Source organism: Homalodisca vitripennis, unplaced genomic scaffold (genome assembly GCF_021130785.1).
Source record: "Homalodisca vitripennis isolate AUS2020 unplaced genomic scaffold, UT_GWSS_2.1 ScUCBcl_391;HRSCAF=2285, whole genome shotgun sequence".
Taxonomy (NCBI): domain Eukaryota; kingdom Metazoa; phylum Arthropoda; class Insecta; order Hemiptera; family Cicadellidae; genus Homalodisca; species Homalodisca vitripennis.
In genome coordinates this window covers 90,773-105,645 of record NW_025776515.1, presented here as the reverse complement: position 1 = coordinate 105,645, position 14,873 = coordinate 90,773, and the positions used below count along the sequence as shown (strand labels likewise).

General features: G+C 34.4%; 1 pseudogene; it reads left to right on the top strand.

The window, feature by feature from the left end:
• Positions 1-8,068: 8,068 nt before the first annotated feature.
• On the top strand, positions 8,069-10,418 carry LOC124370654 (annotated as a pseudogene).
• Positions 10,419-14,873: the final 4,455 nt, after the last annotated feature.

Sequence of the window (14,873 nt, the reverse complement as noted above, 5' to 3'; positions counted from 1 at the left end):
GTATCGCCCCGGCCCAGGCCCCCTCGGACGTCCCGGTCCTCTGGTGGGTCCAACGTAGCGACCGTCGCCCCGGTCCCCTCGACGTCCCGGTCCTCTGCTGGGCCCACGACCCAACCCTCTACCTCAACGGGTCGAACCGGCGCTTGTAGAAGGGTAAGTGTCCACCGGTAGTAGTGGTAGTAGTAGTAGTAAGTAGTATTAGTGGTAGTGGTGATACCTTACTTGCTTTTCAGCCTCCTACAGCTGCATCAGGAGTAGATGTGGTACGGCAGAGGTTACGGGAACTGGTGCTGGACCATTTCCTTCAAGTATTTGTTTCGCCGGCGCACGCTCCCGTGGCGTGCACTGTGGGGGCGTTGGTTGCGATGTCCACCCTGAGGGCCGAGCTCAGGGATATGCTCTGGCTCGTCGACCATCTTCTCGACGAGACGCCCCGTGACCAGAGCCTCGTGATAGCGTACGCGCTTTGGAGGGAAGTGCGCTCGTCGTTGGAGGGTCTGCTCATCGGCATCGGCGAGAGCATGGAGTCGGCGGCCCTCGAGGGATCCCTACGACATCGACCCTGAGGAACCGGAACCGTCGCCCCCGGCTAGGCACGTTCGCTGCTGTGTCTGTATGGACAGATTGCCGACGGTAGGGTTGAGGCCTTGTGGACACACTCTGTGCCCACAATGTGCCCATAGGCTCTTACGTTGTCCAATCTGTCGGGTGATCATCCACGGGAGGATGCCATTGTTTTTTTCTTAAAATTTTTAAAATAAACAAGTTTTTTTCTATGTAAGTATTTGATTTTCCCGCCACTTTTTTTTTTGGTTCCCGCCATTTGAGGGATTTTTTTCCCGCGCGTGGGGATTTTTTCCCGCATTTGAGGGATTTTTTCCCCGTCAGCGTGTGGGGAGTGACGTCAGGGGGCGGGGCTTAGCCGCCATCTTGGATCACGTGACCTGCTCTCGACCAATCAGAGCGCGGGGCTATCCTCCGGGTTACTCTACTTCCCATTCAGAAATTTATCATAATTTTGATAATATAGGAACAATAATTAGGGGTTGGACTATTTACTAATCCATATATCATATTTTGTGAATTCTATAGCTACATAATAATTAATAGTTTAACGGTTTCAACTAGTGGTTTCCCCAGGTTTCTTTTTCTAGAGAAATGTATAAGTAAAATGCAGAGTCTTGGAATACTAATATAAATAGAAATTATTTTCTTCTACTTATATCAAAACAAGGTTTTCATTATAAACGTACAAATGGAAAATGCCAATTATTTCCAGACGCTTAAAATATATAAACAGGGAAGAACAAATTAACGCTGAGCTTAAACCAATCTCTCGTATCCAGGCGTTTAATTAAACCAGATTTGTGAGAGCTGCGCTATTCAGAGTAAAACTCTATTCTAAATAATTTTAAATATTTCTTTTAAAATTGTTTTAAAACAAACTAAAAACACACGAAAGTACATTTATATACTTGTAGCAGCGAAATTTTTTTATAATAAACCTGTTACTAAATAAATATTAGTCTAATATAGTTTAATACATTGTTTTTACTGGAAATTGATATTAATTCTTTACAGATCTATAAACGCACCATTAATTTTACGGTTTGTAACACAAAATTATTCCCCAGGTTGGTTTAAATTCTGCCTGGGTTTATACCTACCAGTTGAACCCATTATATATTATAAGACTTCTGGAGATATAACGGAGAGGCAGAGCTTCTGACAAGCCGTCTAGACACACTATCATCCACTAGACGTGAAAGACGAACTGCACCATCAGTACTTGTACGTTGTGATCGTCTTCGTTTCTCGTGTTCGTTCAGTTATGTTAGAAGTAGTACTTTCATTATTTTCCAGCGGCGAAGGTGAGAAAGAATATTCTAGATTTATATTTAATAATCCTGTTTATTTCTCAGACAGTAAGACAAGATTCTTCATTGATAAATAAAACAAACTTAAGTATATTTCTAACAAAAACCTAACTTTGAAAAATTTATCAGGTGAATTCTTCCTATGCTAAATGATAAAACGCATTTTTAAGGAAAACATTCCCAACTAGGCGAATAAGAATTTATAACTGTTTTGGCCAAAACTATTGTTAGTAACATGTAATTTTAACAATTGCCCTTTAATACGTACACATAGTTGTAACCATGTGCTTTGTGCTGAGTTTTCCAAAGTGTTTGGTCTGGTACATAACATACTATAAATCAGTTTAATGACTTTTATCTACAGATACTCTAACATTATTTACTTTCACACTGTCCGTAGACTGGGTGTACCTGCTCAAAATATCATTGGTATATAACAGCAGAATACATAATACTTCACAATAATTGTTTTTGTACTCCTAACTATAAATCTGGACAGATAATAAAAATATTGTCATATCTTCCATCATATCAACAATACTTGCAATCGTATTGTTCGTGTCATCATCTAAAATTTCTGTTACTACTTCATTTTCTGAGAATTCATTTCTAGTGTTTTAGACTATACACAAAACAAATAATATTTTCTGATTTCGTAACACTATTCCTAAGTTTTTAGTTTTTAACAGTCAGAAATTGTATCATTACTAGTCTTACTTAAAACAAGAATGTACAGCTTTATATGATACTGTAATAAATTGTACAACTAGGTCAGTACTTGTAGTCACTCATTAATGATATATTTACCACCAATGTGTAGGCCAACCGATGATAATATTTAAATACAAGATATTTACAAACAGTATTCCAGAGCAAAAGTTTTTACTAAATGATTCAAAACCAGAATGTGTTTAATTCTTATTTTTTTATTAACGTACATTATCCAAAATGATGTCATTTTCATTACGTAACCATCTAATAATTACAGTTTATAATTTGCAGGCGCTTTAACAACTTTTATACTTTGCAGCAACGAATGGTATCAGTAGTGAGTTTCATCAATAGGCATATCCTATAAACCTACGTTGAAAAATACATACAAATAAATTTTAATAATAATCGGTCAAGCAGTTTCTGGGTCTATAAAGGACATATATATATATATTCAAGGCTCGCTTTGAAATAGACTAGCTAGCATTTTCCTTAAATTCAAAAATTTCTAAAATATTAGGAAATATAACCTGAAATTTGCTATATTAAATATCCCTCAGATTTGTAAATTCTATCTTCTGCTAAGTTATATCATACAGTTTATTTTGTAAATTGAACTATGAGACTTAAGAAACGCCAGTTTATTTTTATTAAATCACAGGCTCAATGTTTGTTCTACTATTACAGTTTTTTTTCTTGTTATTTATTTTCATTAAGTAATGTATTCGGTACTTTATTTTAAATTATGGTCATTCCAAAGTGGATTAGAAATAAAAAATACTGTTTATTAGTGGTAATAATATATTTGTATAGTACCCAACAATTTTATATATTCATAATTACCTTAAATATAAACAATCCTATAACATTGTATTTTTATTGTCGTTCTGTTCGTCGCAGATAAGAAGTTTTATTTTGAAGGCAGGGATTTTCACTGTTCTGAATGCCCAATTAATTTTAGTTTTCATGACAAAACCAGTCTTGTCAATAAAAAGTACAATTGCTTGTAATAAACACTCTAGAAATATTATATTCATATCAAGTATTTAAGTATTGTAATGTAATTAAATTTCAGTGCGACATAATTTATAAATAGATAGTACGACTACATATACTACATAAATAAATAATACATATGTACGACTACTTGTAATTTTACTAACTATATTTATTACTTATATTTGCTTGGTAGTCTAAGGTACTAATGCTTTAATTTTGATAAAATCTTAACAGACTAGTTGAAATGTCATAGTATTTACAAAATCATATACTGCACGCGTATACAAAGAAATACGAAATAATAAATCTCATTTTAATGTAACTGGAAAGGTAAATATTAGCATTGAAATTAACGTTTGTTTTCACATCACAGTAGTACACGAAACAAATATCAGTTTAACAGATAATATTTCTTTGTTTAAGAGGTAACACTGCGATTATACAAACTAGTTGTTTAGTCTGTACTGTAAAACATCGAACAAATGGGACTTTTGAAATATTGCGTTTAAGTGATAAAACATGCATACAATTATGCGATATAATTGTTTTGTTAAAGGAGCTTTGTTTTCAAAATATACAGTGCGAGAATGTCTGTAATCACACTGTTTGTGTAAAACTGATTATATCAAAATTAAACCCACGTGTCACAGTAAAGATTGTTGTCTGGAGTGCTCTGAACTAGCGCGTGATCTTTTATGGCTCCCAATTACACAGAGAGGACTTGGTTTTAGTAAGATGTCTAGTTTTTAACAGGAGAGTCTTATCAAGCTTGTCATTTTTAATGTGTTAGTAATGTTTAATTGTATTTCATGGAAATTTGTGGAAACCTTTAAGATATCTTCTAATTTAAGATTATATTATAAATGTCATATGGCATGCCATTTAGTTAGTGCGTTTAAATAATAAGAGATAAGTTTCAGCAGTAAAATGGAGAATAAGATCCATGACTTTGAAAGCGGGGACACGCAGGGCAGTTAAAAGATATTGATTGGAAAAAATATTTTGTACAAGGAAAAGAGAGGAAGTCTACCGATGATTTAGGCATTCACTTCTATCGTTATAAATCGTTTTACTGAGGATATGGAGCTCTTAGCTCTGTCAAACGTAAACAACTTAAACTTTTAAACGCCTTTTGTCAGATATGTATCTATGTTTTCAATCCCAGTTTTATATTCGTGCGTGGGAAATGTTAGATATCAAAGTTTTGAAGTTTTTGGAAGTAAGTCCTGTGTTTTGTAAACGTTCACTCGCAAGTTATTAAGCATACACTGACGTCAAAAAAAACATAAACTGCTTTAGTTGTACAGGGGCGTCATAACTCACAGAAGTAATCGTGAGCTCAGTATAACTTATAAAAATATTATTTACAGGTATTTGAATTTTTAGATAACATTAAATCATAACTAACGCGGAAAAACTTTTAATCGCTGTATATTTTATTCTAAAAAATTTTTAAGTTCTCAGACGAACACCAAAGTATGATTATTCCTAGGTGAATAACATTAGCTAAGTTCATAATTAATCAGCTTACAATCGCATGCTAAGAGTAGCTCATATTATTATTTAACAACGTTTCTAACTTGTGCTTTGCATCAAATTCCCAGCACACATGACATAGGGTTTATCCTATACATAGTTCAAGTACTATTTATTATATAAAAGTGTATTAGCATCTTGAGCAATAGGTTACTAATGGCGCAGTGTAGTGGGTACGGCGGTTATCGCAAGATAACCAGATCAAGCAACGCCGAGCGTGGCTGCTGCTTGGACAGGTGACCGCTGAGCGATCCTGTCCTTGCAAGCGGCCCGCCTGCCCGGCCATTGGTGGTGGTTCGGAAGTCACCTTTAAGCCGTTGGTCCCCAGGATAAGTGTTAGAGAGGGCTTCTTAGCCCTAACTTCGCCTGGTAAATAAAGACATTCTTTACTTTACTTTTACTTTTTACTAGCCAGGGTCCAGCCTATTGCCCGACTACTCAGTAAAACTTAAACATGGACAATAGGTTTTAATGTGCAGGGTGATTCGGGTAGTATTACCGACAATTTCTGAACGTCTTATTGCACTATAAAAAATTATGAAAAAGTTCATATAAATATAGATCCGGAAATACTTTCTTACTGAGTAACGGCCAACCAAATATTTCACCCAAAACTTAGTACCCAATGTTAAAAGATTATTTCCTGACAGTTTGGAAAGAGGAATTTCGAGAAGAATGCAGTTTTTATAATGGTTTTTGACAAGATAAATTGAATAAAGTTTGTTCCATAACTTTAGCTCTCTTACTGTTTAAGAAGTACTATGTAGAATACAAAAAAAGGGCATTCGAAAAAACGATTTGTTATGTGTAACGCAAAATTAATTTGTTAAATAGGTAACAAAAACATAACTGTTTACAGATAAAATTGTAGAAAACGTACAATTAAGGCAATTAAAATTATATAATAGTTTTTTAAATGAACTTTTACTTACTACCGGCACTTAAACGTGCAAGAAATACACGTTTTTCAGTGGAATGCACATTCAGTTAATTCCGCAATTTATCAACAAACCCTACTGGTAAATTAAATAGTGTGTAAAACAAAATAAATTTTAACATTTAAACCTAATAGCACTACTGCTGTTGAAGATTTCCCAAACAGTTAAAACATTTACCTACGGATATTTGTCAGTTAAAATTCAAATATGGTAAATTATGACACCATTTGGAATCACAAATTAGCTGATCAACAATGCGATGGTGTGAGAAGTGGATATTACTTGTTACCTAGTCTGTAATAGTTCCAAAGAGCGCAGTGCAGTACAATACACTCCTACTTACGCTGACATGTATTTTTATCAGGATTCGTGTTTTCCACCACACATCACTACAAATGTGAAGTTTTTTTAAAAATGACTTAACCATGAGCGTTATACTTATTTTTAATATTACTGTCATTTGACGAGAAAACATTCATTGTTATAAATCAGAGGCTTAAATCATCAGGCTTGTTTGGGATAAATTTGTGTTTTATAGAGATGTGCCAGTATTTAAAATAAAGATATATACTAAAGTAAGATTAGTAAAATGAAATTGAATATATTATTTTGACAGTTACATGCACATATATTTAAAACAATATACTAAGCAATTCTTGTTTTGACATTCTTGACACAGAGGATATTGTATTTAGATAAATGATACTTCCTTTAGTCGTTTTGCTGTTCTAGTAGATTTTTGACGACGGGGATTAATGCACTGTCAGCTTATTCCTCTGTCAGCTTCTGGACTTGAACCTACTAAAACCCCCACCGGTCCTGGCATCACTTTTCCTTCGGACCGCTTTCCACATCACTTCAAGAGGTCGCGTACTTAAGCAATTGATTGAGCAACACCGGGGCTGTATTACCTTTCTTCCAAGTCTGTCTTTCAGAGATGGAGTCCGGTTAGAGTTGACCTATGGCAATGTTAAGTCCGCTTCTTTCATTTTCCCACCGCCTAGCGTACAAGAAGACGTGTGGTAGGCGTCTTCATCCCTATCATAATATGTGTCCATAACCCCACCTCCTAAAATAATAGATCCAGGCGATACGGTATGGAATTAGACACTATTAATAATTTAAGTGAGATTAAGAACATAATGTGGCTGATAATGAAGAAAAGTTCAGATCTATTTACAAGATTAAATCTCAAAATACCTTATTTTTTCTTTTTTTTTTGCTAAATTGAAGAACTTTAACAAGTAGTAATAACTTTTATAAGTATTATCATACAATTGTCTTTATTAGTGATACAAATTTAAAGTTCAAACTAGGGCCTACTAAAATACATCATCGTTATTAATAATAGCTTAAATTATGAGAACTAGTTTGTGATATAAATAAAATATATTCAGGATGAAAACCTAAACTTTACTCTAGTTATTGCTCAATCTGTAATGAGAACCAAAAAGAAATATACAATTTAACAACTTTTGAAAACGAGTACTTATGCAACACTTGATATGTATAATTTCTTAAAATAAAGAAATATATAACTCGTTATGATCTTTGCAAGAACATTTGAACTAGAATTTTGAGAAAAATACCAACAGAGTTAATATATGTATAAAGTGCAATATATGTACCAAATATGTATATCTTTTGCAAACACTGAAATGTAAGTGTTTTCAACGATTCAGTATTATTGCTGAAAATTATGGTCTTCTGTAAATAAATTAAAAAGTATTATAACAATATCTTATTTATACTAATCATTTTAGAAATAGTTAGTATTGATATATGCTACTACTCCAGTTTCACAGTCAAGATATCATGGTTTATTAATGGGAAATACGTTCTCAGAAACACGGCAGAAAAACCAATGTCACTAAGGCCCAGCGCACACAGAGCAACTGCTTTGCAACTACAGTTGCAAACCAGTTTGGCGCGCAACTTTTTGGTGACCTCGGCAATGTATTAGAGTGGGGAGACGCACACGGCGAGACCGGTTTTTGACGATCTCAAACCAGTCTGAAACCAGTCGCTTGCAACCGTGGGCCCGCGGTTGCAGTTGCGTTGCAGACTTCAGTCACACGTGATCACGGGGTGTTTTGTTGGTGTTTTGACGGCCGCATATTGTTAATTTCACTATGGGTGACCAAGAACTAAACATTAAGCTAGTTGGAGCAGTGGAGAAGCATGAAGCACTTTACAATTACAAACTCCCAGACTATGCACGGAAAGATGTATCGGAGAAAGCATGGAAAGAAGTGGCCACTGAAGTAAATATGACAGGTAAGAAAATGTTTTATTTTATATTTTTCAGCGAAATTGTTACTTATTAGATTCAATTTGAGTACAAATCGGTGTTAGGCACAATAATTTTTGAACGGATGAATGTTTTAAGTTCAATTTTACAGGCACAATAATTTTTGAACGGATGAATGTTTTACGTTGAATCTTACAGTAATCTTTACAAATTAAATTAGTAACCTAATAACATTACTAAAGTGATAATCATACCATCAGTTTATAAATAACCACATTTTTCGTTAATTTGTTTGTATCCATCACAAATCTATTGTATAGTTTCTGTAATTTTAGCTTAAGTCAGGGTAGTTACACTGCTGCTTTCCACTGCCACGGTAAAGTTGCAGATAGGAAATGATTTGCCAGATAATTCCTCAGAGCAATTGCTGATGATCCATCGTTTACCACCAAGTCTCTTGTTTCAATACCGGTCGGACGTTGACGTAGATTTTCAGGTTGAGATAAGCCTTGAGGCCTGTACTCAGCTCCTTCCTGCTTACGAACAAAGTTATGTAGGATGCAAGCTGATCTCACTATGCTATTTACTGTTGAAGAATCACGACATCGTATTAGCCCGTTTAAGACTGCAAACTTTTCTGCTGCCATTCCAAACACACATTCAATGGTTTTCCTTCCTCGGCTCAATCTATAGTTAAATATCCGTTTAACATTGTCCAGTGTTTTACCTGAAAAAGGCCTCATAAGGTTCCGAGTCAGTGGGAAAGCTTCGTCTCCTACGAAGTAGTATGGGAACGGTATGTTTTTTCATCATACCGCAATGGTGATGGAAAGGGGATATTATCATCATGCGTCATCCAGAATTTCATTGAGCTTGCTTTGAAAATGCCTCCATCATTGTTACGCCCAGCATAACCTGGCTCAATAATTGTAAAGAGCCCATCTGCATCACAACATGCCAAAAGTACAGTTGAGTGGAAGTTCTTGTAATTGAAGTTTTCAGATCCAGTATGTGGAAACTTTTCAATTCTTATGTGCTTACCGTCCAGTGCTCCAATGCAATTTCGAAGGTTCCATAGCAGCTCAAAACGATCAGCAATGTGTTTCAACATATCTTGAGTAGGAACAGGCATGTAAATATCCCTCAGTATGTTCCAGATAGCTTCTGAGGTTTCCTTGATAATTTTTTTAACTGTACTCTCACCTCTTGCAAAATATAAGGACACTGCCACAAATGTTTCACCAGTTCCCAAATACCTGCAACAGAAAAAACCATAGGTTAGGTGAAACCTATTTAAAATTATGAAATTTTAATAGGGTTTACCTAAAGAAAAGATTTTATTTTTTGATAATATTTTCTCTGTTTTTGTTTCAGTGCAAGATTGCAAAGAGAAGTGGAGAAATCTACGAACCGTCTTTATGAGAAGAATGAAACCTTCCCCTAGTGGTTCTGGGGGGAAGAAAAAGGCATACTAATTGGAAAATGCCATGCAGTTTTGTCTGCCATTCATAAAAAACAGTTACTCCCCCCTCTCCGGGAAACTTGCCTCCACCACCCAGCAATACCCAGTCTACAGTTCCTGAAAATGAAGGTTCTGAAACCCAAATTGATGACCCCATTCAGTTGGAAATCGATCCTACAGACGTAGACCAATTTTCCCCAGAAATGTCTCCCTCAATTTTAGATAGTCCCCAACAGGCCGTGGAAATACAATCCACAAGTTCAACATCAAGTAATAGGCCTACTTCTCAAATCCCTAAGAGAAAATCCAAAAGTGCTGCGACCATAGCAGACCAAACGGTAGCGGAGTACTTTAGGGTAAAAAAGGCAAAGCTACTATCAAAACTTGAGGCCGATACCAATCAGAATATTGATCGACAGCAGGGGATCAAGATGTTCCTGCTCAGCTTGATTCCTGAATTAGAAGAATTAAGTGATTCGCAAATAAAACTTTTCAAGCGACAGGTGTTGAGAGTGATTGATGATATAAGTCTCTCGGGACACCATCAGCAGCAGCCACGGTCCTCATCAGGCCTCACCATCCTCACCTCACCGACGATGTCCGACTCAAGAGAGTCGCAAATAGACTTGACTCACATGTCTGATGTAAATATTCAAACTGCAGATTTTTATAACGCTTTTTATCAAGGTCTTAATAGCTCAAACATGTAAATATAAGTACTCAATGGTAATTTCTTATGTATTTTTTCTTATGTGGATATTTTTATTCTTATGTAATTTTAAAAAAAAACAATAAAGTTGACTTATTAAACTTACCTCAGAGTGATAATTAATCTTTCCTGTGCTGGAATACATTCCCTTGTGTGTGTGTCCATCTTCTCCAAGGAAGGGCCAACCAGTCTTGTTAGTTCCAAAAACGAATCTTTTGTTATTCGGTAAAAAGATTTAAACTTCCTATCCGACTGAGACAATTCTCTAGCTGCTACAAATAGCCTAGAGTTCACATTATTTCTTAAATAAGGATGGACCCAATGCTCTCTTTGTGTCCTTCGCCGCCTTCGATAAAGATAGTAGTTAACGACATCCTCTTCGTCTGAGTCTGATGACATGGTAAGCACAAATGGTCAAGGAAATGCCAAAAAACACAGCGTAATAGGCCTACAAAATACTCCACTAATTGCACATTAGACGCAACTGATTCACAACTGACCCGTTGACGTGTGCGGACAGAAGTTTTGTTTCAGTTGCAAACTAGTTGCACACGCAACTGGTTGCCGACTCTAGTTGCAGAACACTCGCTCTGTGTGCGCTGGGCCTAACAAGAAGCTTTTAACCAATCAATTACCTACTTACTTTTAACTGTAGATTTCATGTTTACTCTGCCTTTGAACATCGTTAGCTATGTTAGAGACAGATTTTGAAATGAAGTTTTATAAAGGAAAATGGACGTTATGCATTAGCAATGTTGTACTATGTAAGTTGGTCCATTTAGAGCCAGCGAATAACTCATGGTACTCACATACAACTGCTATCATCAAAACCCTGGGCGGACACTTCTTTCCTGTAGACCAGCAGATGGAGTTTTTGTTATTTTTTTAAATTAAGTGTGCTAATATAATATCAAAACCAAAGGCTGAGGGACCTTACATATATGAAAATTTTTTGTTTACCAGACTTTTAGATTCGTAATCAGCATTATCCACTTCAATAATTATTTTTATTTAATAATTTTTTATATTAATATCATTGCTGTAGAAATGTTTTGTTTATCCATCACAAATTATTAAAAATTTACAGATTCTTTTTTTTAATAATGCAATTTTAATAGCAATTAAAGCAATAAATTAGCTCCACTTACGCTCGTGACATGTAAATCTACCAATAAAATCTTTCCTGACATATATATTTTAATTTTTATAAAAAATTTGAAATAATATGTACTTATTTATCTGCGAAATATCTTGTGGGAATAGACTTTCTAATGATGTACAATTTATGAAATTCGGTACTGGGGGACTGTAAACTATCATAATAACTATTAAATTTAGTCATTATATGTCAAATTTTAGCGTTGAATCGTATGTTCGATGAAAAATTACTAACTACGGCTAAAGCCCAGTCATGTTCATCACACCATTCATAGACGTATTGACACTAACTAGAAACCACAGACATCTACTTTCGATCTAGTCTCAATTCTTATGTTATAAAATCAGTATATATGGTGAGGGGAAAAATTAAACAGTTAATTTTCCGAAATGAATACACTTTTCAGCGTTTCTGTTTCTATACAGAAAAATAGTATCAAACTGCAAATCCCCTTAGCAGAATATCTAACCATATCATGGTTTAGAACTAGAGTCTATGCAATTAGCTTGCAAAACCAGTTAAAATGTAGATATCATGAGTTGCAGTTAGTAAAATATAAACTGTTAAAATTAATCCTGGATAAATCTGATAAAGGGTACTTTTTTTAATTAAAAACTTATTTCTTTCCAAAAACCTATACACCAAAAATTAGATTTACTTACATACATTTTAAATTACCCTTTTACTATACTTACTAAGCGGCGATAAAATAAAACAGTTTAATTTTAAGTACAGTAGTTGGATAAATATTATTTATATAATTTAAGTATGAGGTATTAAACTATATATTACTGATTAACATATAGTCTACAATGGAAATTAGCCTACATGGGCAAGCAGCCTGTGCGTAGGCTAGAGTCGTACTAAATAGTTTAATTTTATCTAGATGTCGAAAAAGTGTCACTGTTACGTGTCGGTGTGTTTTAAGGCATAACATGTAGAAATATTTAGTTGTGTGATGAAGGAGATAAGAGATAATACTGTCGTATTAGACAAAACCATCGGTAGAAGTAAGACCACATACACAAGACCGTGATATGACGAGCACCGGGGGATGGAGAGGGGTCAAGTTCAGGTTGGTGCCAGTCTCAGTGAATGAAAGTCTCGGATCCTTGGACTCCAATTTGTAACAAAAGTTCTGTGACATTGTATTTAAATGTTACAATACTATCTGATTCAAATAAATTTAAATGCTGAAATTTGTTACATATGTTTCTAAATAGAATATGTGAGATATAGTAAGAATTGGTTTTTGAAAATGAGTTATCTAATCTAATTACATGGATACCAACATGTCCTGAATATCTTGTTTGGTAAGAGTGCAAAATTTCTGCTAATACTGTATTTGCATTTTTGTAGATGTGAATTAGTATTTTTTTAATATATAACTGTCGTAGTGAAAGTAGAGAGGATTCCTGAAAGAGACAGTCAGTTTGATAACGCACGTTTTTCCTCAACCCTGCCTCTAGTATGCTCTTTTGAGTAATGGAAAGAGGTACGAGAAGCGTTTTACACGCACCGCCCCACGCAATGTTACCGAAGGAAAGAAGTGACTGGATGTAAGCATAATACGCAAATGTTTTTACGTCGTTTCCGTCTAAAATTTCACTTAGTTTCTTGAATGCATAAATATACTTTCTAATTTTGCTAAGGACATAATCAACGTGCTCAGACCATTTTGAGCGAGAGTCAAAAACAACTCCCAGGTATTTGTAGTGTTTTACGAGCTCTATTTCTTTGCACCCACATGTCGAATTCAAAGAAGTACCGCACTGATGAATTATTAAGTCTGTAAAATTATATTCTGTACTAGAATGCAGAGAAATACGCATAAATTTATTTTTGGAATTATTCAATGAAAGAATATTTTGGTCAAAACATTTTTTTAACGTCTTTAGGTCACTCATTGCATTTAATTTAACATCTCGCTAGTTTTTACCGGAAATGAAAATAAAACTGTCGTTAGTAAACAAATAAAGCTTCCCAAATAAATTAATCCTGGAAATATTTTTGATATAAATACTAAGACTGCGTGTAACGCTATTTAGTATTATTAACAGAAATGTAGCGGTGAAACTGAAAATAAATTAATTATTGAAATAATAACCACACCTTAAAAAGACCTTCAGAAATATAGTTAAACATTTTTATGTATATTCGTATTTGAGGATACTTAGTTAAGAAATACGATTTATTATATTGATTTATAGTTAGGTTGGTGCAAATACTTACATTTTTTCTCGTATAATTGAAATAGCATGTCTGCAGTGAATACTCGAAGAATTACTTTCGGTCCACAATTAGTTAGTTTAAATATAAATATATTTGATTCAATTACTCATAATAAAAGTTTTATGAAGAGATCATATCATTTTAGAATATTTAAGATAATTTTACCCTCAATATATTTTTTCAGTTATAATAATATAAGGTTTCGCTTGAAACCTCCCCAAATAATTAAAAATTGTCATCCAAAATAGGCTACTTTTTGTTAAAAACAATATGTTATGATATATTTGGAGTATGTATTAGTTTTTTTTTTTTATAAAATGTATGTATTACAAGTATCTAAGTAATTTAGTTTCACCGCTAACAGACAACGAGTTAATTCTGGGAGCCACTAAAACAGCCAAACATCGATACAAGTAACAAGAAGCTTTTAACCAATCAATTAATTATTCTTAAATCAAGCTGTCAGCTCTAATAACGGCTTTAAACGTTTGCTGTGGTTTAATGAAGAGCTCTTCGTTACGCTAGTGCAATAAAAGTTTACTGTCATTGAGAAATCGGTACTTGGTCTATATACAATATACATACATAAAACTGTTGTCTGAAGTTTAATGCAACAGTTACATTTTATACCATAGCTTATTTCGTTATTAAAATAATCTGTGAGACACACAGAGACAGAAGACAATACACAAATAAACTTACAGAAGAGACTGATAGCCAATCCCATAGAATGGGCTTTGTTGACGTTCCATGGAGGGTCATGCATAATTATCAAACTCTTTGTTTTCTATGCAGAAATTAAGCATTAAATGTATATTATTTGCCTCAATTCGGTTTGAAATTTCATCTGAAAGAGCAAACATACAGACAAACAGCTAAACTGACACAAAAATAGTGACAGCAAAATATAAAAAGTTTAAGTTTATATCTCAAACTGCTCTCGAGATTTCTAGCGGGCAGTTCGATTTCACCAGCATCTAGACAATTCTGAAGGAGAGA